The sequence below is a fragment of the Orcinus orca genome, chromosome 7 (genome assembly GCF_937001465.1).
Source record: "Orcinus orca chromosome 7, mOrcOrc1.1, whole genome shotgun sequence".
Lineage (NCBI taxonomy): Eukaryota > Metazoa > Chordata > Mammalia > Artiodactyla > Delphinidae > Orcinus > Orcinus orca.
Genome location: NC_064565.1, coordinates 77,972,443 through 77,995,651, shown reverse-complemented (window position 1 = coordinate 77,995,651; position 23,209 = coordinate 77,972,443). Strand labels below are relative to the sequence as shown.

The 23,209-nt window shown below is 40.1% G+C and overlaps 1 protein-coding gene and 1 long non-coding RNA gene across 3 annotated transcripts in view; one reads left to right on the top strand and one right to left on the bottom strand.

Moving 5' to 3' along the window:
* LOC117195543 (uncharacterized) overlaps window positions 1–16,473 on the top strand; it is a 41,244-nt gene extending 24,771 nt beyond the window's left edge. The window contains exon 3 of one of the 2 annotated variants that reach the window (XR_007478356.1): window positions 16,187–16,473. This is a non-coding gene — a long non-coding RNA (uncharacterized LOC117195543). Of the gene's footprint in view, window positions 1–520; window positions 8,931–16,186 lie in introns of those variants that run through there. The other variant, XR_007478355.1, reaches the window with a different exon arrangement.
* The window catches only part of NABP1 (nucleic acid binding protein 1), a 94,464-nt gene that overhangs the window by 32,611 nt on the left and 38,644 nt on the right, over window positions 1–23,209 (bottom strand). The gene's annotated exons all lie outside the window — the stretch shown is intronic.

The window sequence follows — 23,209 nt, the reverse complement described above, 5'->3', positions numbered from 1 at the left end:
TTTTCATCATACAGTGTCATTGCTTGACATTTCTAAAGGGTATTTCTAGAAACTTTTGAAATTTGCAAAATTGAGAAAAACAGAAAAATTTCATATATTAATAGCTTTTTGGCTTTCTTCCTGTTCCATTGATAGACATGTCATTTCCTATGCACAGAATCACATCCTACAAATTACTGCCTTTTCTTTAATTCCTTTTTAAATAAAAAATTAATCTAGTTTATTTTTGAGAAAATAACATGTTTACATGATTAAAAATTTTCAAGGTAAATTGTCTCTAGTGAGACCTCTTTCCTATGTGTGTTCCCCAGTCACCCAGTTTCCCATTCCCCTTTACCACCAACGTTTCCATTTTCTTCTGCATCATTCCAGAGATAACCTGTGCCTTTATAAGTAAATATGTATATATATTGTTTCCCTCCACCTCTTTTTTACAATATTCTGCCCATTGCTTTTTTTCCTTTATAATATATCTTGGTGATCTTTTTATGTGATACATATCTTGCTCATTCTTTTATAGGTCTTCATAATATTCCACTGATGGATGTACTGTAATTTATTTGATTAATCCCCTATTGATGGACATTTGAGTTATTTCCAGTCTTTTGATATTACAAACAATGCTGCAATGTGTAAGCCGAGACATATGTCATTTCTCACGTGTGGGAAGATATCGATTGAATAAATTTCTGCCTTTTCATCTTTCACCAAAATTTCATTTTCACTTGATGAACAATTTTTGCACCGGGAATGCTCACTAAAACACTTTAATCTCTTGTTTGTTTGATATAAAAGACTCATTCATGTCATAGACTGAAACTACTTCCAAATTATATATTCCACATACTAACTTACACCAAAACTCTGTTGCCTGGCTAAGAACAATCATTTTCTTAGAGCTTCACTTGTATTGCCAGAACTAGCAACTGGGAGACACACACACACAAAATAATAACACCACTGACTGCCTATGAAACAAGTTGAGAACAACACCAGGAAGTTGAGACACACATGCCAGGCAGTTTCTAGCCTTGTTCATCAGCACAGCAACTGACTTACTGGCCTCAGAAACCTTTCAGTTCAAGTTGACATCTCAGCAAAGTCTCTAGGTTTGTGGCCCTTCTGGGGAAGCTTGTAAGTGTCCAAAACTTTGAAAAGTTTTCCTGTCAGAGTTTGTAAAATTGTAACCCCCTGGCTATTTCACAGGATCCCATTAGTAAGGGTCAAGAAAGCTAATGGCATTGTTTTCTAGTTACCAGCCCAGAGCAGAAGCCAACAGACTCTGAGCAAGGCCCAAACAGTTTATTTAATGTGGATTCTATCCCCCCCTTATCAATGAATGTTCAGTCAATGCCCTAGGTAATAGGAGCTAAGTGATAGGATCCATATGATAAAATTACAGTAAAAATACTAGCTAACATTTATTGAGCATTCACTATGTGCCAACCACTATGCTAAGAGCTTTACACGCATTCTTGTTTTCAGGTTCAGTCCATTGCAGATTTAAGCAAGGGTGTACAAGAAGCTCATTCCTTCCCCTTCTAGTCCCTCCCCCAAAGTAAACCCTGATCCCAGACTCTCTCATTTGTCCTAAGAGCTACTAAAATGAAAATATCCCTGCAAGAGGGAACACTGTAAACGGAACCAGGTTTTATACATCATTTTGCCTGATTTTATCGTATTCTTTACAGGACAACATTTTAATGGGAGAGCTCTATGGATGCGTTGTTAGGTGGAGAGAGACTGCCACGGACAGGGAGGCACTGATACACAGTAAAAGTTCAGTTTGCCTCGGAGTAGTCTCTGGAATATAATCACCACCATCGCCCCTTCCCAATTTTAACCCCCACTCCCTTATGAATGCATGGGAAAAGCAAAGACCAGGATGGAGTTTTTTACTCTGCATTGTTATAATAATTAACTTTACTTAATGGTTCATTAAGTATTGACATGCTCAAGGATCAGTAACTTCTAATCAGTGCATTAGACCATCTTCAGAAGTTGCTTATGGGTACTTATGAAGGGTGTTTGGGACTATGCCTTTAGTCCCAATCAGCTCTAAGAACAGTTTCATTTCATAGCAATTTCTTTTTCAAAATAATTTTCTTAAGTGTTGATCATGGGTCTTTAAGCACAGACTGAAGACTATCTCTCACAGAGACATAATTTATCAAGGCTTAAAACCACTCAGACTGAGGAAGACCTCTGACTAATTGTTGTGAGGGGTGGGCAAGTGCAGTGGAATACCTAAAAAAGTGGGTCACGCAGCTAATCACGGGATTAAGCCAACAGTTAAACAAAAGGCAATCTCACTCTGTCTCTTTGATCTGTATCCAGTCGCTGGCATTAACTTAGTTTTTGAATCTTTTGAGTTCCCACAGGGAACTGGGCTGGGCTGTATTATTTATGGCCTCTCCTGGCTCCAAGTGTAGCTTGCTGGGTGAATGTCTGGGGCAGAGGGAGAAAAAAATTCTGTGGGTGTTCCACTGCATACAGCCCTAACTGAAAGCATAAAACTGGGCTGCAATTACCATGCCCTCTCCATTACTTCCAGAGAATTACCCAGGAACATTACTGGAAATGAGCTGTCTTGTCCAGTCAGCTCCCATTCTCTCAGGAAGATTAGAGCCTGGTGAATTTCACAACCCTTGCAGCTTCTTCAGAAATGCATTATGAGTTTCCAAATCTCTTGCTCAGCCTTGATAAAATTCCCAAGTGATTGCAAATGTGAAAATAAAACCCAAAGCTACTTTGTACCTTGGTATATATGAATAAGGCAGGGAGTGAACATTGCACATAAGTAACCTAGACTTCATAATCATATGGACTTTTGGGCACTTAGTGGAATCCGCAGTCCCTATGTGGCAGAAATAAATATTGTTAATGATACAGGCTAACTCTTGTCAGGTACCTCAGCAATTCATGGAATGTTAGAGCTGGTAGGAACTTAAAGGTCATCTACTTCATACCTTCATGTCATGAATTTGAGACCAGAGAGATTAAGTCACTTATTGATAGGCATTCAGTTCATATGGTAGAAAGAACACTTAGCTTAGAATGAGACAACTTGAACTTGAGTCTTCACCCTGCCCCTTTCTGGTGGTGGTTTTCAGACAAGCCAGTGAGCCTCAATTTTATATTGGGAAATCGGAGTTAATTTATGCCCCAGACAGGCTGTGAATATTGCTCTGATGGGTAGGAACAAGGAGGTGCCACTAGGAACTTGGAAATAATTTAGCTCTTTCAAACTAGTAAAATTCACACAGTCACATGAAATTGTAAACTTATGACAGAAGAGTTGTTTTTAAAATAAGTCCATTTTTCCCCTGATTTTATAGAGTACCATGTGTCCATTGTACTGAAAAAAAAAAAAAAAAGAATAAAGAAGGGCTTTCCTGGTGGCGCAGTGGTTTAGAGTCCACCTGCCAATGCAGGGGACACGGGTTCGTGCCCCGGTCCGGGAAGATCCCACATGCCACGGAGCGGCTGGGCCCATGAGCCATGGCCGCTGAGCCTGCGCGTCCGGAGGCTGTGCTCCGCAACGGGAGAAGCCACAACAGTGAGAGGCCCGTGTACTGCAAAAAAAAAATAAAGAAGAAAATGCAGATTATGAGTAAATGCATGGTGAATGCATTCCAGATATATGCTGGAAGAACTCCTCATATTCATGAGGATGGGATCATGCCATACATGCTTTTGACCTTTAGCGAGATATTGGTATAACCTTTCAATGTATTTGAGAGCACTCAGAATTCCAAGCAAAATGAACTGGGTATAATATCTGGGAAGCCAATCTTATCTGAAATGTGATGGTAATACGATAATCCAAGGAAAAACTGAGTGAATAAAATAAGCACGATTGGCAAGAAGCAAAGCAAAAGGAAGCCCCCCAATGCCAGAATGTAGACCAGGCAAGGGGCTAGATTAAGCTCTACAAGCTTTACTTAATTGAATCCTCTCAACTACTCTACAGAATAGGTACCATTGCTATTTTCATTTTTCACATGAAGAAACTGATGGTGGAGGAAATTAAATAATTTACCCAACATCATGCTATTAATAAGTGTTAGGAACTGGAATGTACCCAAGCAGTACACTTCCAGGGCCTGATTTGTCTAATTTATATTTTATTTTTACTAAAGTTACACATACACATATATTTTTTTAAATATTTATTTATTTATTTATTTGGCTGTTCTGGGTCTTAGTTGCAGTACGTGGCATCTTCGTTGCTGTGTGCGGGATCTTTAGTTGTGGTGTGTGGGATCTAGTTCCCTGACCAGGGATCAAACCCTGGCCCCCTGCATTGGGAGCACAGAGTCTTAACCACTGGACCGCCAGGGAAGTCCCACCACATACACATAATTTAAAGAGTCAGAGTTCTTCAAGGTTTGTTTGAAAACAACAGTCTCTAGTCCCTACCTCCCTATCCCATTTCTCACAATCTAGAGGTAATTATTTTCATTCCCTACCTAAACAGCTGATTCTTTTTTTAAAAAATTTATTTATTTAATTTTGGCTGCTTTGGTTCTTCGTTACTGCGCACGGGCTTTCTCTAGTTGTGGCGAGAGGGGGCTACTCTTCGTTGCGGTGCGTGGCTTCTCATTGCTGTGGCTTCTCTTGTTGCGGAGCATGGGCTCTAGGCGCGTGGGCTTCAGTAGTTGTGGCACGCGGGCTCAGTAGTTGTGGCTCACAGGCTGTAGAGTGCAGGCTCAGTAGTCGTGGCACACGAACTTAGTTGCTCTGTGGCATGTGGGATCTTCCGGAACCAGGGCTCGAACCCGTGTCCCCTGCATTGGCAGGTGGATTCTTAATCACTGCACCACCAGGGAACACCTAAACAGCTGATTCTTAAGGTATTTACCTCCATATTGCTAAACAACTTGTTTTAATTCTTTGTGGGTTTTACATTTTAGACATTCTCTATTGTCATTCCACTCTAGAAGATGAGGATTTAGCCCTCTGTCTCCCTCATTCCCCACTTCCATCATGAGCTCTCTTCCCCTCTGCCTGTTCTCTCTATGTAGTCTGCTGTGGACTAAATGATTGTGCCTCTCCAAAATTCATATGTTAAAACTTAATTCCCAAAGTGATGATAGTTGGAAGTGGGGCCTTTAGGAAGTGATTAGGTCTTGAGGGTAGAGCCCTCAAGACTGGAAGTAGTGCCCTTATAAAAGAGACCCCAGGGCTTCCCTGGTGGCGCAGTGGTTGGGAGTCCGCCTGCCGATGCAGGGTACACGGGTTTGTGCCCCGGTCCGGGAAGATCCCACATGCTGCGGAGCGGCTGGGCCCGTGAGCCATGGCCACTGAGCCTGCACGTCCGGAGCCTGTGCTCCACAACGGGAGAGGCCACAACAGTGAGAGGCCCGCGTACCGCAAAAAAAAAAGAGACCCCAAAGAGATCCCTTGCCCCTTCTGCCATGTGAGGTTATAGCAAGAAGGCGTCATCTATGAACCAGAAAGTGGGCGATCGCCAGACGCCAAACCTTCCAGTGCCTTCATCTTGGACTTTCCAGCCTCCAGAACAGTAAGAAATAAATTTCTGTTATTTACAAGCCACGCAGTCTGTGCTGTTTTGTTACAGCAGCCCGAACAGACTAAGACAGTCATACTGTGACTTTCATTATATCTAATATTCAGTTGTCAGAATTCCTTGTCCCTCTTGTTCTGGATTTTTTGTTTATTCTTCATTACAAATTTATTGTGTTCCTACTATGTGCCAGGCATTATTATAGGTGCTAGCTTATATCAATGAAAGTTTATCATAAGATTCTCAGGTGGGCATCTATTTTTACCCATTGTTCTGGGCAGTTGGTGGGCCCTTCACTCTGGAAACTGAGATTGTAGGATGTTTTCATTAATTTTTTTGTTATGATTTACTATCCTCTGTTCTTTTCTTTTAGTAATCCTATTATTAGATATTGGACCTCCTATACAGCTCCTCTAATTTTCATCTTTTCTCTCCTACTATCCATACGCTAGTCTTTTACGCTACTTCTTGGGAGATTGCCTTAACTTTATCTTTTAGCCCTTATATTGAATTTCTCATTTCTATGTCATGTTTTTAATATCTAAGTTCCTTTTGAGTTTACTGACTATTCCTTTTATAGCTAACCTGTTATTGTTTCATATCTTCTCTTATCTCTCTAAAGACAAGATAGTTTGTTTTCTAAATTTCCTCTTGGCAGACCTTGTTTCCTTCAAGTTGCTTCCTTCTGTTTGCATTAATAGGCATTCCTCACATATCTGATGATCACTGGCTGTCTAGTTTTATTTTAAGAATGGGGCACTGAAAAGAGGATGCGCTGCTTGCAGAATGGGATTCTCCATTGAGTTTACTACAGGATGATGTAACATAGGCCAACATACTGGACCCATGTCAGTATCTTTTCTCTAAGGCTGATTAGATTACCCAGAGAATTCTTCCAGCCTTTTGCCAAGAAAACATAAGCCTGGCTAACAGTGTTCTGGGAACCAAGTGGAGGAAAAAGATGGAGGAAGTCTCAACACACAATTTAAATATTTACATTTAATCCCTGGTATTCAAAATAGTAGTCCTCTTCCTTTCCCTGATCTCAATCTAGAGTCCCTCTGTTAGTTCTTGGCATGGGAATAAGCCTTCAGTTTCATACTGAATGAGGCAGAGGCAGTCTCCTGCCTGCAAGGAATAGGAGTAGGGAATTAGGGATCTCCTAGCTTCTTAAAAAGACTTTCCGCTAAATCTCCTGTGTTGTAATCCCCACCCTCATTCTCCCTTCCTAAAGTATCTGTTGCTCCAGTTTTTTTAGGGCTCTGTATTGTAAATTGGGTTGGTTATCATCAAGTTTAAGATTCAGCTTTATTGACTATCCTAATTCAGTTAGTACTTGTCTCTCTGCTTCCTAGTTTCTAAAATTTTATTGATGTTGTTTCCTATCCCACTCCCTTTATCCTTGTGCATTTTATTAAAATTATTCTATTGTTTTCTTAGCTGGGTGAAGGAAGGAAGGGATTTGAGTGCTCATGTTCAATCTGACATCTTTTACTGGACTGATCCAGACCCTACGGCACTATCAATACATTACAGAAAAGTTTGCAAGGTTTGTTCTAACTATTCTAGAAAGACAGATACTAAATGTAGCTAACAGAAACACAGTCACTAAAGAACCATGGTAACCATAGTTGGACGAAATGTCCATCAGGACTCTCCATCCTTTTTTTGTTTGGATTCCATGCTTACTGGAAATCTTCTAATTATATGAAATTCAATATGTCTGAGGTAAAATTCCTAATCTAACACCCAGACTAGGTTCTCTTACAGTGTTCACCATCTTAGTAAGTGGTACCTCATTCTTTCAATTACTCATGTCAGAAACATAGGAGTCATTCTAACTCCTACTTCCTTCTCAGCCCCCACATCTACCCATCACCATGTCCTGCCTGTAAATATTTATAACATGAGTCCATTTCTTCCCATCTCTACTCTGAAGACCCCTGTTCAAGTTACAAATATGTCTTACACTTCTACCGTTGTCTCCTAAATGATCTCCCTGCAACCATTGCAGCCCCCTTACCTGTCCATTTCCCACACTGTAGTCATAGTCACCTTTGCAAAATGCAGGTGAGATCTTGTTCTATACGATCTGCTTAAAATCTTCAGTGATTTCCCATGACTCTTTAGATAAGGACAGCAATCCTTAGCAAGGCCTGTAAGGTCCTGCAGGGACTGGCCTGTCTCCTCTGGCCTTATCTAGTGGTGTTCCCCACCCTTGCTGTCAGCTCCCCAGCCACGCTGCCTTTCTTTCTGATCCTCTTTTCTCCTGATGCTCTCCCTGCTACCCACCCCTCACCACAGGCCACTTCAGGCAAAACAGCTCCCTCCTACAGCTGCCACTAACAGCCTAACTGCCCCATTCACTTGGTCCCAGGTTCTCACCTACTGAGTCATTAGGTCTTGGTTCTAGAGTTACTTCCTCAGGGAAACCTGGTGAGGTCAGACTTCTATTTAGTATAGGCACACAGAAACATGCTTCATTTCTTTATAGCACTTATTAATTAGGCCCTCATTTTTTATGACTGTTTTATTAATATCTGCCTCTCCCTCCAGATTGTAAGCACTATAAGAGCAAAGAGCATGTCTATTACTTTTCATCACTCTTTTCTCAGGACATGGCTAATTGCTGATTTTTCTTTTAAGGGTTGATTTAAAAAGGAAAAACTAGTATGTATCATGGTTGACATCTTCCTCAAAGTAAGAAGAATTTCAGTATACTGAATATCATGCAATATTTCCTTTAAAGATTCAAGGTCACCATTATAAAAACACGTAGTGTAATATAGTAAATTTCTTACTTTTTTGAATATGTAGGGATATCAACCATGATGTTAAATAGCCTCAGACTGATTGTCCAGAAAAAAAGCGAGGCAATTTTGAAGTTTTCTAAAGGGAATTTGAATTTTTTAATGCTTAGAAGACTAAGAGATTGGTTCAATTATCACCTTCAAATATAGGAATCATTTAATAACAATTATTATTATCGTTATTGAATACTTAGCATATACTTTATTATCATTATTGAATACTTAGCATATATTAGTAGTAATCAAGAACTTTAAAAACATTATCTCATTTAATCCTCACAGCAACTCTCTGAGGTAGGTAACTGGTAGTATTTTCATTTTACCATTGAAGAAACTCAGGCAAGTTAAGGAAGAGGTTAAGAACTAACTGTGGGTAAAGGTAGTCTGGCTCTAGAGCCTGTAGGTTTAATCCCTTTAATGAAAAAGGTGATGAGCAATTCCTTTCAGGAGGCCAGAAATTTGACCAAGAAAAACATCTTAAATGAGGGAGAGCCTTCATTTGGACAGAAGGAAGAATCATTTAAAAGTATTAAACATTGCAATAAACTATTTTTAATAAATAAGCTGCATGTTTATTCTGTTTAGCTTTGAAAACTAGAGTGGGTAGGAATACAGCCCAGAGGGGTCAGTTAATTGTGTATTTAAGAACAGGGCAGCACAGGGAACTCTACTCAATGCTCTGTGGTGACCTAAATGGGAAGGAAATCCAGAAAAGAGGGGATATATGTATATATATATATATATATATAGCTGATTCACTTTGCTGTACAGTAGAAACTAACACAGCATGGTAAAACAACTATACTCCAATAAAAAGTAAAAAAAAAAAAAAGAACAGGGCTTAGACCTGATTATCTTTTGAGGTCCCCTCTTGTTCTCCAACTCTGGAAGGTTGTTTAGTGCCAAGTTATCTTTTGTCTTCAACCTTTTCCCTGGTTGGAAGTTTGCCTAATGTAGTCAACTCGTTTATGGTATTATCCCAGGATAGCTTATCCAGGGCAAATCTTGCCTTATTGAGTTTAGCAATCACTTTGCTTAATGACTTGCTGTGTTAACAACTTGGCATATGCTTCATCCACAGTCAGCACCTACTCAGTTTAATTACTTGCTTTGTTGATGTTATACTGTGTTCAGGGAAATACTTTGAAATCCAAAACTTAACTGACTCCTGTAGTACCAATCACCCCGCCCCCTGCCCCAAGTGAGATCATAAATGATGCCAAAGAGGAAGAAAAAGGAGAAGAATTTAAAGAAATTGACATGATTGTCATGAGGAATTTGATGAATACAAAATGAAAAAAGAGACAATCTGACGATAAATCAGAACAGCAAGAGTCTATAAGAATAGCGTTAGGAAGACTAAATCATTCTTTAAAATTATCTCGAGGCTTGCTAAAAATACGCTAAGGATACTTTGCAGAAATAGATTATATTTTTAAACACCAAGAGAGCCCAACTTTATGGGGCAAATGGTCTACGTGTTGGCAGATGCTGTGTAAAAGGAAAGCATGCTGCACCTCTTCCCTTGACTCTCCATGGAGCTGCCCTGATCCAGGAAAGCCTTTATTCTCCAATCCTCATGCAAGAGAAATCCCATCCTGTTGCCCTCACCAGGTGCTCTGCTGCAGGACTCAGACAAATGGCTCACACTTGCTTTGGGAGAATGCTTGTCTAAAGGCCTTAAAACCTTAAAACCTGTGTGCTCAACTTCACCAAATGCCATATGTCTGCCTGTCTTATCTTTAAAAACCTCCTTCAGTACTCAACTGAATCATTAGAAAAAGATGGGAAGTAATGGATGAATTGTATATCTGTTTGGACTCTAGGCAAGTTCTCTGCAGGATTGTCTTTGGCTTAGTTAACTAAAAAAAAAAACAACAAAAAATTCCCACAGCAGGGAGTCTAAACTGGTTTGTGGAATTTGAGATCAAAAGGTCAGGGGCAGCCTACCCATGGGCTTCTGTAATGTTTGAATGAAAGAGAGCACTTGATGTATATATACATATAAAACCAGTTAGTAGTGTCGACTGTCTTCACAGGACAGTGCCCGTGGCCCCAAATGACCAGCGACTGTCCTGTATGTGAAGATGATTGACATTATCATTCCCTAAATACACTAAAGCTCTAATTTTATAAGGTTTATCATATTTGGAATTCTTAGTTCAATGTCTATCTCATCCCCAAGTTCACTGCAGGCTTTGTCTGCCCAACTTTGAATGTTATCCAGGGAACTGTACGATGCAATACCCAGCTCCTCACACTTTATACCCTAATGACATCCCCAGACCATGATCTTTTATGAGGCCAGGGGAATTACAACTGTCTTCTCTGATGCATTTCCAGTATTTAGCAGAATACTTGTCATAATGTAAATGCTCAATAAATAGGTGGGTGGATGAACAAAAAATAAATTAATGGCCTGGGTGTGTTTTCTTACTTTCCTCAGGACCCTGGGAAGGTCACTTAATCCCTGTGTTCCCAAATCTGGCTGTACTTCAGGATCACCTTGGGAGCTTTTTAAAAGACAAGGATTGGTCCCCACCTCCAGGCACTCCAAACAATAGTTTACATAACTCTCACAAGTGACTGTGATGTGCCGCTAAATTTGAGAAGGGTCTAACCTCACTTTCCTCATCTGGGAAACAACTGGCCCTGCTGCCTCACAGGATGTCATTAAGGTCAAATATCTTAAACTGCAACGTACTCTAGCAAAGAGGGGGGCTGTATGTGACCGCACAAGGTAGGACAAGACTGGAGGCTGACCAAATAGACCTGCCAGAGAAAATAAACACAGAATTTCAGAACCCAAGCGGCACATACATGACGTGTCAAATTTTAAGACTTCAATGGGATCTCAGTTTTCTGAACAAATCAACTCCTTACCTCTTTGCCTATAAATCTCCTACATCTGTCTCCCTTTGGCTAATCCTGGCAACAAAGCACCTATTTTATATTAGAAGTATGGGAAGTTTAGGGGCTTCCCTGGCGGTACAGTGGTTAAGAATCTGCCTGCCAATGCAGGGGACATGGATTCGAGCCCTGGCCCAGGAAGATCCCACGTGCCGCGGAGCAACTAAGCCTGTGCGCCACAACTACTCATCTTGTGCTCTAGAGCCCGTGAGCCACAACTACTGAGCCCACGTGCCACACTACTGAAGCCCGCGCACCTAGAGCCCGTGCTCTGCAATAAGAGAAGCCACAGCAATGAGAAGTCCACGCACCGCGACGAAGAGTAGCCCCCGCTCGCCGCAACTAGAGAAAGCCCGCATGTAGCAACGAAGACCCAATGCAGCCAAAAATAAAGAAATAAAATAAATAAATTTTTTAAAAAGTATGGGGGATTCCCTGGTGGTGCAGTGGTTGAGAGTCCGCCTGCCGATGCAGGGGACACGGGTTCGTGCCCCAGTCCGGGAAGATCCCACATGCCGCGGAGCGGCTGGGCCCATGAGCCATGGCCACTGAGCCTGCACGTCCGGAGCTGAGTATGGGAAGTTTATTGGAAAGAGTAGTCTGAGGAAAGACCATTCATTCATTCCACGCTGTATTTATCTACTTGCTCAACTGGTCATAATTGGTCATTTCAATCTCATGCAAGATGATACCTCATGCTGCTATCCCCCTAACCTGACATCAAGACAATTGCTGAAATACCATCAACACTCCACCTAGATTCCCTGGATTCCTCTTTTGTATCTGCCCATCCCCCCAGCTTCTGCACAATTAACTTTATTGTAACTTCTGGCAGCCTTCTTCAGAGAACTACCTTTGGGCGACAGGAGCCCCTTAGGCAGGATGCACTGGGAGCCAGAAATGGGGTGGGATGGGGGGAATTGATGTTCTGTCCCCTCACCCCAGGGCAGCAGGTAGTCAACTTCTGACTAGTAGAGGAGTGTGAAAGCCCAGATCACTTGACTTGAGACAGAATAAACTATGCGGTGTCATTTACATTCCAGAGCTCCCCTCCCCTATTCCACTACCTCCACTCCCTTACTGGCTTCTCATTTAAGAACTTCCTTGATAATCATTTGCATGTAAAGCCATCTCAGCATCTTCCTCATAACTTCCTATCTTGCTCAGCTATAGGTATTTTAACTTAAAAATAACTTTCATTTGCATTTGCCTGATTACTCAGATGGAATGTGCATCTATGTGTCCATGAGAGTTATGTCAGTTGATTTCTTTTGTGATCTCAAGTCCTTTGCCCATTTCATTAATTCAGATTTTTTTTGGGGGGGTGTAGTTTACATACAGGAAAGTAAACAAATCTTAGTGTACAGTCCAACGAGTCTTTATATATGTACACACCCATGTAACTACCACCCAGATCAAGATATAGAACATTTGTGTGTGGTATCGTTGATTTATAACATTATGTAAGTTTCACATGTACAACACAGTAATTCACAATTTTTAAAGGTTATACTCCATTTATAGTTATTATAAAATATTGGCTATATTCTCTGTGCTCTATAGTATATCTTTGTAACTTATTTATTTATTTATTAGCTTATTTATTTTATATATAGTAGTTTGTACCTTTTAATCCCCTATCCCTATCTTGCCTCTCCCCTCATCCCTCTCCCCACCAGTAACCACTAGTTTGTTCTCTATATCTGTGTCTGTTTCTTTTTGTTATATTCACTAGTTTGTTTTATTTTTTAGATTCCATATATAAGTTATAACATACAGTATTTGTCTTTCTCTGTCTGATACATTTCACTAAGCATGATACCCTCCAAGTCCATCCATATTGTTGCAAATGGCAAAATTTCATTCTTTTTTATGTCTGAGTAGTATTCCATTACACACACACACACACACACACACACACACACACCCCACATCTTCTTTATTCATTCATCTGTTGATAGAAACTTAGGTTGCTTCCATATCTTGGCTGTTGCAAATAGTGCTGCTATGAACATCTGGGTGCATAAAGATATAGAACATTTTTAGCACCCAGAAGCTCCCCCATATCTCCTCCCAGTCAGCAGTCACCACTCCCAAATGTTCTAATCGCTATCATCACAGATAAGTTTAGCCTGTATTATACTTTTTATAAATGGAAACATCCTGTGTGTACTCTTGTGTCAGGCTTCTTTCATTCACCATTGTGTTTGGGAGATTCATCCATGTTGCAAATATCATATATTCTTTTTCATTGCTGTGTTATTTCCTACTGTATGGATATAACACGATTTATTTACTCATCTTATTGTTGATAGAAATTTGGGTTGTTTGCAGTTTGCAGCTATTATTATGAATAAGGCAGCTATGAACATTCTTTACGTGTCTTTTGGCAGATATAAGCACTCATTTCTGGGTATATACACAAGACTGGAATTGCTGCATCATAAGTTATATGATTGACTAGCTTTGGTTGGTGCTATAGCAAACTTATTAACTGTTTGTTCTATTTGGGTAAATTTCCCCCTACTTGATTGCTTACCTTTTAAACAAGAGTTATCTTCTTTTTTCCCCAAGTTTCATTGCAGAATAATTTTCACAAATAAAATTCACCCCTTGTAAGTGTAAAGTTTAAGAGTTTTGGCTAGGATTACTGTGGGGTTTTTTGTTTTTTCACTTTTTAAAAAAATTTAATAGATCTTTATTGGAGTATAATTGCATCACAATACTGTGTTAGTTTCTGTTGCACAACAAAGCGAATCAGCCATATGCATACACATGTCCCCATATCCCCTCCCTCTTGAGCCGCCCTCCCATCCTCCCCATCCCACCCCTCTAGGTCATCGCAAAGCACTGAGCCAATCTCCCTGTGCTATGCTGCTGCTTCCCACCACCCAACTATTTTACATTTGGTAGTGTGTATATGTCGATGCTACTCTCACTTCACCCCAGCTTCGCCCTCCCACCCCATGTCCTCAAGTCCATTCTCTATGTCAGCCTCTTTATTCCTGCCCTGCAACTAGGTTCATCAGTACCTTTTCTTTTTTTTTTGGATTCCATGTATATGTGTTAGCATATGTTAATTGTTTTTCTCTTTCTGACTTAACTTCACTCTGTATGACAGACTCTAGGTCCATCCACCTCACTGCAAACAACTCAATTTTGTTTCTTTTTATGGCTGAGTAATATTCCATTGTATATATGTGCCACATCTTCTTTATCCATTCATCTGTTGATGGACATTTGGGTTGGTTCCATGTCCTGGCTATTGTAAATAGTGCTGCAATGAAAATTGTGGTACATGCCTCTGTTTGAATTATGGTTTTCTCAGGGTATATGCCCAGTAGTGGGATTGCTGGGTCACACAATAGTACTATTTTTAGATTTTTAAGGAACCGCCATACTGTTCTCCATAGTGGTTGTATCAATTCACATTCCCACCAACAGTACAGGACGGTTCCCTTTACACCACACCCTTTCTAGCATTTATTGTTCCTAGATTTTTTGATAATGGCCATTCTGACGGGTGTGTGATAGGTGTGAGGTGATATAACTCATTGTAGTTTTGATTTGCATTTCTCTAATAATCAGGGATGTTGAGCATCTTTTCATGTGCCTCTTGGCCATCTGTATGTCTTCCTTGGTGAAATGTCTTTTTAGGTGTTCTACCCATTTTTTAACTGGATTGTTTGTTTTTTTGATACTGAGCTCCATGAGCTGTTTGTATATTTTGGAGATTAATCCTTTGTCTGTTGTTTCATTTACAAATATTTTCTCCCATTCTGAGGGTCGTCTTTTTGTCTTATTTATGGTTTCCTTTGCTGTGCAAAAGCTTTTTATGCAATCCCTATCAAACTACCAATGGCATTCTTCACAGAATTAGAACAAAAAATTTTACAGTTCGTATGGAAACACAAAAGACCCCAAATAGCCAAAGCAATCTTGAGAAAGAAAAACGGAGTTGGAGGAACCAGGCTCCCCGACTTCAAACGATACCGCACAGCTACAGTAATCAAGATAGTACGGTACTGTCACAAAAACAGAAATATAGATGAATGGTACAGGATAGAATGCCCAGAGATAAACCCATGCACATATGGTCACCTGACTTACAATAAAGGAGGCAAGGACATACAATGGAGAAAATACAGCCTCTTCAATAACTGGTGCTGGGAAAATTGGACAGCTACATGTAAAAGAATGATATTAGAATACTACCTAACACCATACACAAAAATAAACTCCAAATGGATTAAAGACTTAAATGTAAGACCAGACACTATAAAACTCTTAGAGGAAAACATAGGAAAAACACTCTTTGACATAAACCACAGCAAGATCTTTTATGACCCACCTCCTAGAGTAATGGGAATAAAAACAAAAATAAACACATGGGACTTAATTAAACTTAAAAGGATTACTGTTGTGTAACTACTACTACAATGAAGATAGAAAATGTTTCCATCACCCTAATTATCTTCTATTTTAACATAGAAATATTTACAATTTTGATGCAACCATCTATGACTAATCTCCTATTTCTCTATTTTTAACACATTGTTAATTTTACCAGATGAACTCCAGAATTACTCTACAAAGTCACAAAACAAATACCATTGCCTTCTTATCTAGAAACACAAACATGTAATAAATACAGAGTCCTAGCTCTTGAGTTGGACAAGCCAGCACAGGAATCCCAGTCACTTACTTGCTGGATGACATTAGGCAAGCCCCTAGCCTCCCTGATATCACCTTCTTCCTCTGTAACTGATTATAATAATGGTGCCCGTGTCATGAGGCTGTTGTAAGAAGTGGTGAAGGTAACTATAGCAGTCGCTTGCTATTTGCCAGGCACCGTTCTGAGCACTTTATTTGTAGTGACATTTAAATCTTCTAACAATTCTGTGATATATATATTGTACCTCTCCTGGTTTTACAGATGGAGAGCTGAAGCACAGAGAAGTTAAGGAAACCAAGTCAGGCCCAAGAGAGTGCCGGCTACTGTGCTGCTTCTCAGCTTCATAGATAAGGAGGTGACACAGGGAAAACATGGAGCATAGGCCCTAGCACAAAGTACACAGAAATGCTCATTTTTATTATTGTTATTCATCTTCTTTATACATTCAATAAAGTAATATAATTGTCTTCATATCGGTCATCACATTTCTTGTTAAGGCTGCTCATAAATTTTTTATGCCCTTTCATACTGTGTGCATGGGATGTCTTTTTTCCATAATGTTTTCTCATTGGTTATTTTGAAATGTGGTGAAAGCTACTGACTTGTGTATACTGTGTAGCTAAAAGAACCTCAGCAGCACTTCAGTACCATTTAAAATACCCCTCCAAAAAGTAATTTTAATTGTGTATAGTGCTCTTTTAATAGCAAAAGAAGTTAGTAGATAAGAAATGAGAAAAAACTGAAGATTAGAAATGACACTTTTGATTCTTTCCTCCTTGGCTAAAGAGAAAAAAGAGAGGGGAAAAAGTAGAAAGAAATAATTCATCTGAGAATAGTACACAAAAAGCCACAGCACAGTATCCCTCCCCCACACAAAAAATGCTTTATTCTCAAGCTCCTTTTCTTATGTGATACTTTAGAACAATATTTACAATTTAAATTAACTAAGTGAATTTTTACATGTCTTCTCACCACTTGGAGAATTCTGAGATGAGCAAATACTTTTCCTATCTGGATGTTTGCTTTATTCTTGATAATCTGATCAGGGAAAAAAGGAGGGGAATATTTCTTTTGAAAAATGGATTTTTCTTCAATAGATAGCCAAATGTTGTCCTTGTTTGCAGGACAGGGGAGTGAGTAGGTGGGGTGGGTAAAAAGTTTCTCTTGGGTAAAACATTCAAAGGTTTTGACCTTTGTATAGTAGCTATATTTAAAAGTGACTATGTCAGCTCTCTTGAGGACATTTTAGTGCCAGTGAAGGTACATCTGGGTCAATGTAACATAATGACTGATCTGCTCTCAGTCAGGAGGCCAATGGGAAAAGGCGCTACAGTCAAAGAACAAGTAGAATAACTCAAGGAGGCTTAATCAAAGGACTGTTTACAAAAGGTATGGGCAGGTGGAGGAATTCTAAAGGATGGTGCAGTATGCTACGGCCCCGGTAATACTGAAACTTACCGCCCCAGACCGGAAGGGAGTGGGTGAAGAAGCAGTGATAGGAACGTGGAAAGCCTGTCGATAAGGCCATGTTATAAAGATTCCAAAAGGGCAGTCGCATCCAAATCCAAAACTAAACCTAAGGTGCCCTCAAAGGAGGCCCATTTACAGCACTAGAAAAGATGGTATTTCCCTCTAGCCACTCAATACACGTTTCTTGAAATTGATTTTATTAAATATAAGAAAATTAGCTAATGTGTTCATCAAAACTTCAGGTTTGTAAATGACAAAGACCTACATCACACTGGCTTAAACAAAGAAAGAGAATTTATTTGATCGCAATTGGGAAATTCAGGAGTACAGGTGGCTTTATATGTAGCTGGATCCAAGAATTCAAGCAGTTGTGACTCTTTGAGGATGAACAAGCATGAGAAGAGCTCTAGCACTCTCCAACTCCTCATTCATTCCTCATTCATAGGAGGAACGATCTAGATCTGTGGGCACACTGATGCAATGGGGGCAAGTAGGGGCTAAAATATAGCAGAACCTCAGGTCACTGAACCACGAGCCATAGTCTAGGAGAGAGTTATTCAGCTGGGGAATTGGAAAAAGTATCTGGCATGTGGGCATGGTTCGGCTCTCCCAGTGCCCTTCATTTTCTCTGATAAGATGGTCTGTCTTCCAGTCTGCCCTACTACCTTGTGCAGTCTGCAGCGGAGGGCAAAGTCTAAAGATCTCAGCCATGCCAGTGACTGGTTGTAAATCCGATTAACTAAGGAGCAGAGCCTTAGAAAGTTCTTTTGGGCAGCAATCCAAAGCCATGACCTCAGTCAGCTTCTCAGTAACGATTCCATCTCCATTTACCTAACCTCTCATCTATCTCTCAATTATTCTGAATTTAGGCAAAGAGGGGTATTATACTTTGGACCCCTAAAAACTCCATCAACACTTATCAGGATACTGTCTACTCTTTCCATTTCTCAACAGTGCTTTCCTCTCTATGCTTGATCCTCAGGCAGATTTTCCTGATTTTGGAGTAAAGATAGCCTAAGGAAGTTCAAGATTCAGTGATCTTTCAGCTCACAATTTCTGTGAAAAGAGAGTGCTTCTTTTATGATAACCCTAGCAAATATCGTGGGAAATTTTTTCATTGGTTCGACTTGGGTCATGTGTCTATCCCAGGACAGGAATGGAGCACCCTGACTGGGCACACCTGGGTAACTTGACTACTCCAGTTGCTGGGGGATGGGTCAGCCTAACCTGAATCACATGGGATAGGAATGGGGAAGAGACTACACTCACATGCAGCTTGAGCAGAAAGCAACTAGTTTGGTCTCAGTAGATTGCTAAAGACCTTGCAAATGCTTTGAAAATTGTTTTCCTTATTTTGTATTATTACTGGTTGTCAACTTTGGCTATACATTGGAATCACCTGGGGAGCACACCACCCCAGACCAATTAAATCTCAGGGATGGGACCCTGGCATTGGCATTTTTACAGCTCCCAAGGTGCTACTGATGTGCAGCCAAAGTTGACAAACATATCCCATGGAGAACATTATTTCTAAGTCTGGGGACAATTAAGAATGACACTGATCTTGCTCTGTAGCTAGTTTAACTTGTTATAAAATAGAAAGCCTGAGAGTACAGGGAGATTCTGGGAAGATAGAAGTAATAGTGACATGGTTTTTTAATCTTTCTATAATTCTACATAAAAACAGACTGAACAACTAAATAAAAAACCCCAAAATCCACTAACAATGTATGCAACCACAACGGGTGCGAGATATGTGCACAGACCATGGAGTAAAAGCAGGTGACAGCAAACCACAGTGTCTGTGCAGATGGATGCAGAGGAGAAGCAACTGAGTGTCTGGAGGATGTGAGACAAGGAGATCCACAAAATAGTGGATTTGAGGACAGCAGCTCCCTTCCTGGACAGGGCACTACCCAGAGGAGAAACTTCTGGAAATGAAATCAAATTGAGCAGAATAGGGTCAGTAAAAAAATGAAGGGAAAAGAAGTTCCTACCAAAGTAGAGGAGAGTTGGGAACTTTAACAAAATATCAATAGTTAACTCCAAAATACGGAAGGTAAACACTAAACTTTAAAAAATGATTATCTTTGGCAGTAAAATTTCTAAAATTTTTCACTTCAACTTCACATGCTTCTTGTTATTTAATACGTTATTCCAGTGAGCATGTACTGCTGGAACAGCAAGCATATATTTGTAACATACATATGTTACAAAAGCCATATATATATACACATATATAAACTATATATTTAAATTATAATATATATACTTAAATTAACATTGAAAAACAGTATACTAAAATACAGGTACCTGAACTAGCCTATATATCCCAAAGGCAGTTTAAGTAGAACCCACTTGGAGGTCACCAAAATGAAACCCTGTATATCATGTGAATCCAAAGCAGGTAATCAAGGAGGAAAGTGGGACCTTGCAAGAAAGACTGTGTGAAAACAAGCCGTTGGGGCTTCCCTGGTGGTTGGGAGTCCATCTGCCAATGCAGGGGAAATGGGTTCGTGCCCCGGTCCGGGAGGATCCCACATGTCGTGGAGCGGCTGGGCCCGTGAGCCATGGCCGCTGAGCCTGCGTGTCCGGAGCCTGTGCTCCACGACGGGAGAGGCCACAACAGTGAGAGGCCCGCGTACCGCAAAACAAAAACAAACAAAAAACAAGCCGCTAGTGCCATACCTTTTTCTGCAGACTTGGAATTGTTTAGACATTATCAAGGCAATAAACGATGACTATTTGAAAGAATGAATCTAAAATATGAGTGAATGTAGAGTATAAAAAAACTTTAAATCAGTTTTTTTTTTTTTTAATGAAACAAAAATCAAGTAAGCATTTCAGGAGAATGAAAAACTAGAAGGAAAAGTATTTAGAACCTTGAATTGGAGAGTACTGTATTGTTGGATTAAATTCAGTTTCAATAATTAGAATTTCCAATAAGAAACTCTAAAATCAGGTCTCAGTCTTTTCTCCACTGTGATAAACATACAAAAGATTTCATGAGCATCGTAGTTTCTCATCATTTTCCACATATTAGCCATGATTCTAGCCTCATCTCTCCCTCAAAACAACATATTAGAATGCAAGTGAGAAATTCTTGGGTCCCTTTAATTAAAAAAACTAGAGAAAATCTTAGAAGCCTTCAGTGTAACTATTGTCAATAACTATGTATGGTTAGGGCGTTAGCATTGGAATGGACCTTTTTGATAATCCAAGTGTTTCCTCAATCTGTGTTCCCAGGCAAATTACTTTACATCTCTAAGTTTCATTTTCTCCATCTGTGAAATGGTTTTCATAATTGTACACATGCTGTTGTGATAACAGAATGAAATAGTGAATGTAGAGCATATAGCAAATACCAAAATATTGGCTAACAACAACTTACCAGTAACATTCTCAGTATAGATGGTAATATACTAGTGTGAAAGGAAAAAATGCCACTGAAAACCATTAATTGATAGTCTTAAGCTTCATTCTTAATAAAATTCTTTAATTCTTTATATATTTCCCTCATACTCAGGTTAATATATCTTTTGTTATTTATTTTAAAAGTTATGAGTACCTACTATGTATAAGACACATGCACATTAGTTGGTAATTTGATAGAAAAGGTATTAGGTTTTCTCCCATTTTATTTAGCTTTTATTTGCATATTATTTAAGTTTCAGGATCCTCCTCAAATGAAGGGGGATTTTAAAACCAAAGTAACACCTGGTGGGTGTTACTGTGCAGTTACAGCTGGCCTGTGCGGACAGCTCATCTTGTGCCTCCAGCCTCAGCAGGATGTGGGCAGGGTTGTGGGGCCTGAGCTGTACCTACAGCTGTGCAGCAAGAAGCCCCTCTTCCAGTCCAGGGAGTGGAAGGTGTGTGGGATCACAGATGCACCAGCTGATTGCAGAGAAGCCCTGAGTTCATCGTAACACTTGTGTTCTGAGTTGTCCATGCCCTGGGAACTTGGTAAACAAGTCTCCCTCAGTTTTAGTCTCTGGAGTCAGTAACGTATAGCAACCAGCTGGTTTCCTGTGCATGCTTGCAAATGACTCGGTTTGCATGATTTCTCACCAAGGTGACTAAATCAACTGTTGGGCTTAGCGTTTGTGTAGACAAAGACTTTGAACCTGTTTTGCGTGGTGCAATTTCAGTTATGATCTTTCCAGTTATTTTTGTTTACAAGCTGTTGGTCCTGACAATTATTTACATTTTAATTACGAGTGTTCAACCCCCTCAAGAGGAGAGTCAAGCAGCTTATTTACTTCCTGCTGGCAGGCTTCTGAGGAAACAGCTTAGCCAGGCTTGCGGAGCCACTGAACTAAAATAAAGTAACTTTCAGAAGAGCAGCACCACGTCCTCAATAGCCAGCTTTGCTTCTCTTCTACTGGGGCTTCTCATGGGGACCAAAACTGAAATGAGCCTCTCAACGTAGCAATCAAGATACTGCTTCATTTTTCCCTCTCCCTTTTCTCTCAATGAAGCTAACTTCTAACAGATTCTATTTGCATATATGTACAGCACTCATTTATTGAGCACCGCAAGGGAGAGTTGTTCTCTGTGTGCCTTTTCAGGTAAGCGTATCCCTTTAATCATTTAACCTTTTCCTTGTTTACGAAGAAATAGTTTCAAATATTAATCAGCCTCAACCCCCTTCTAAAACAATACACTAAACAGAAAGCAAGCTTCCGTTGATGACTCGTGGCCATCATTATGGATTAGTCATTGAGATGTACTCTGATAGCCACAGGCCTACGCAGGTGAGAGGACTTGTTTGTTCCAACTTTAAATAATCCCACACTGTTACCTCCTCAGTTCTTGTTTCTGCCTTGATGTCTCTTCCTTCTCTGTCCGGCTACCTGTCTCTAACAGCTCTTTCTCCACTTTTAACGGGCTGTTGTTTTTAATCTGCCATGAACTGGGAAATCAGATAAGCCTGTTTCCTAGAACTAAATGCCTGACATAATGTTCTATAAACAGAGTGCACAAACTTTAGTGCGTACTTGCCTATTAGTTAGGGTGTTTGGGCTGCAAATAATGGAAAATCCTGACTCATCATGGCTCAAACAGCTAGGCAATTCATTGTTTCATAGAACTAAGAGGGCCCAAGGAGGATGGAGTCCAGGCATGATACTTCAGGCTCTGTTTTACTCCTAGTGATTCTAGCAGCTCTGCCTTCTTCCATGCCGGGCTTCACCCTCCACCTGGTGGCAATATGGCTGCAGTGGTTCCAGAGGCACATCCTGACCCAGCAATGTTCCAAGGAAGGAAAGAGAATATCTCCTTCTGTGTCTCTTTTAGGAGAAGGAAACCTTTTCCAGAACCCCCCCACCCCCACTCCAGCTGACTTCCCCTTCCTAAACTTGCCACTAACTAGGGGGATAGAATTCTCATGATGGATTTGGGCTAATTAGCATCCACCCTGGGCCAAAGTGGAATTCTCTTAGGAAAAAGAAGAGGGAAAAGTACACATTGGGAAGGGAACAAACAGTGTGTGCTAGGAATTGAAATCATTTGCTTATGATTTTTTTAAACAATTTTTATAGATTTGCAGCTGTGTCTATAATTAGTTCAGATATGGAGCAGATCACTTTTAGAAAAGCGAGGTATTGTTTTAAAATAAAATCAAGTGGTAACCAGAGATATTTAGTGAAAAACTAATATTGGGGCTGTGTGTACCCATAAATGGAGACAAAGTTTGGGGGTTGCTTCTCTGTGAATATTATAGCACTTGAATGATTCAACCTAGAAAAAAAAGACTACACAGTTTATCACGAGGAAATGTTTGGAGGAAGGAGCTGTTGAGAGGTGGAGCTATAG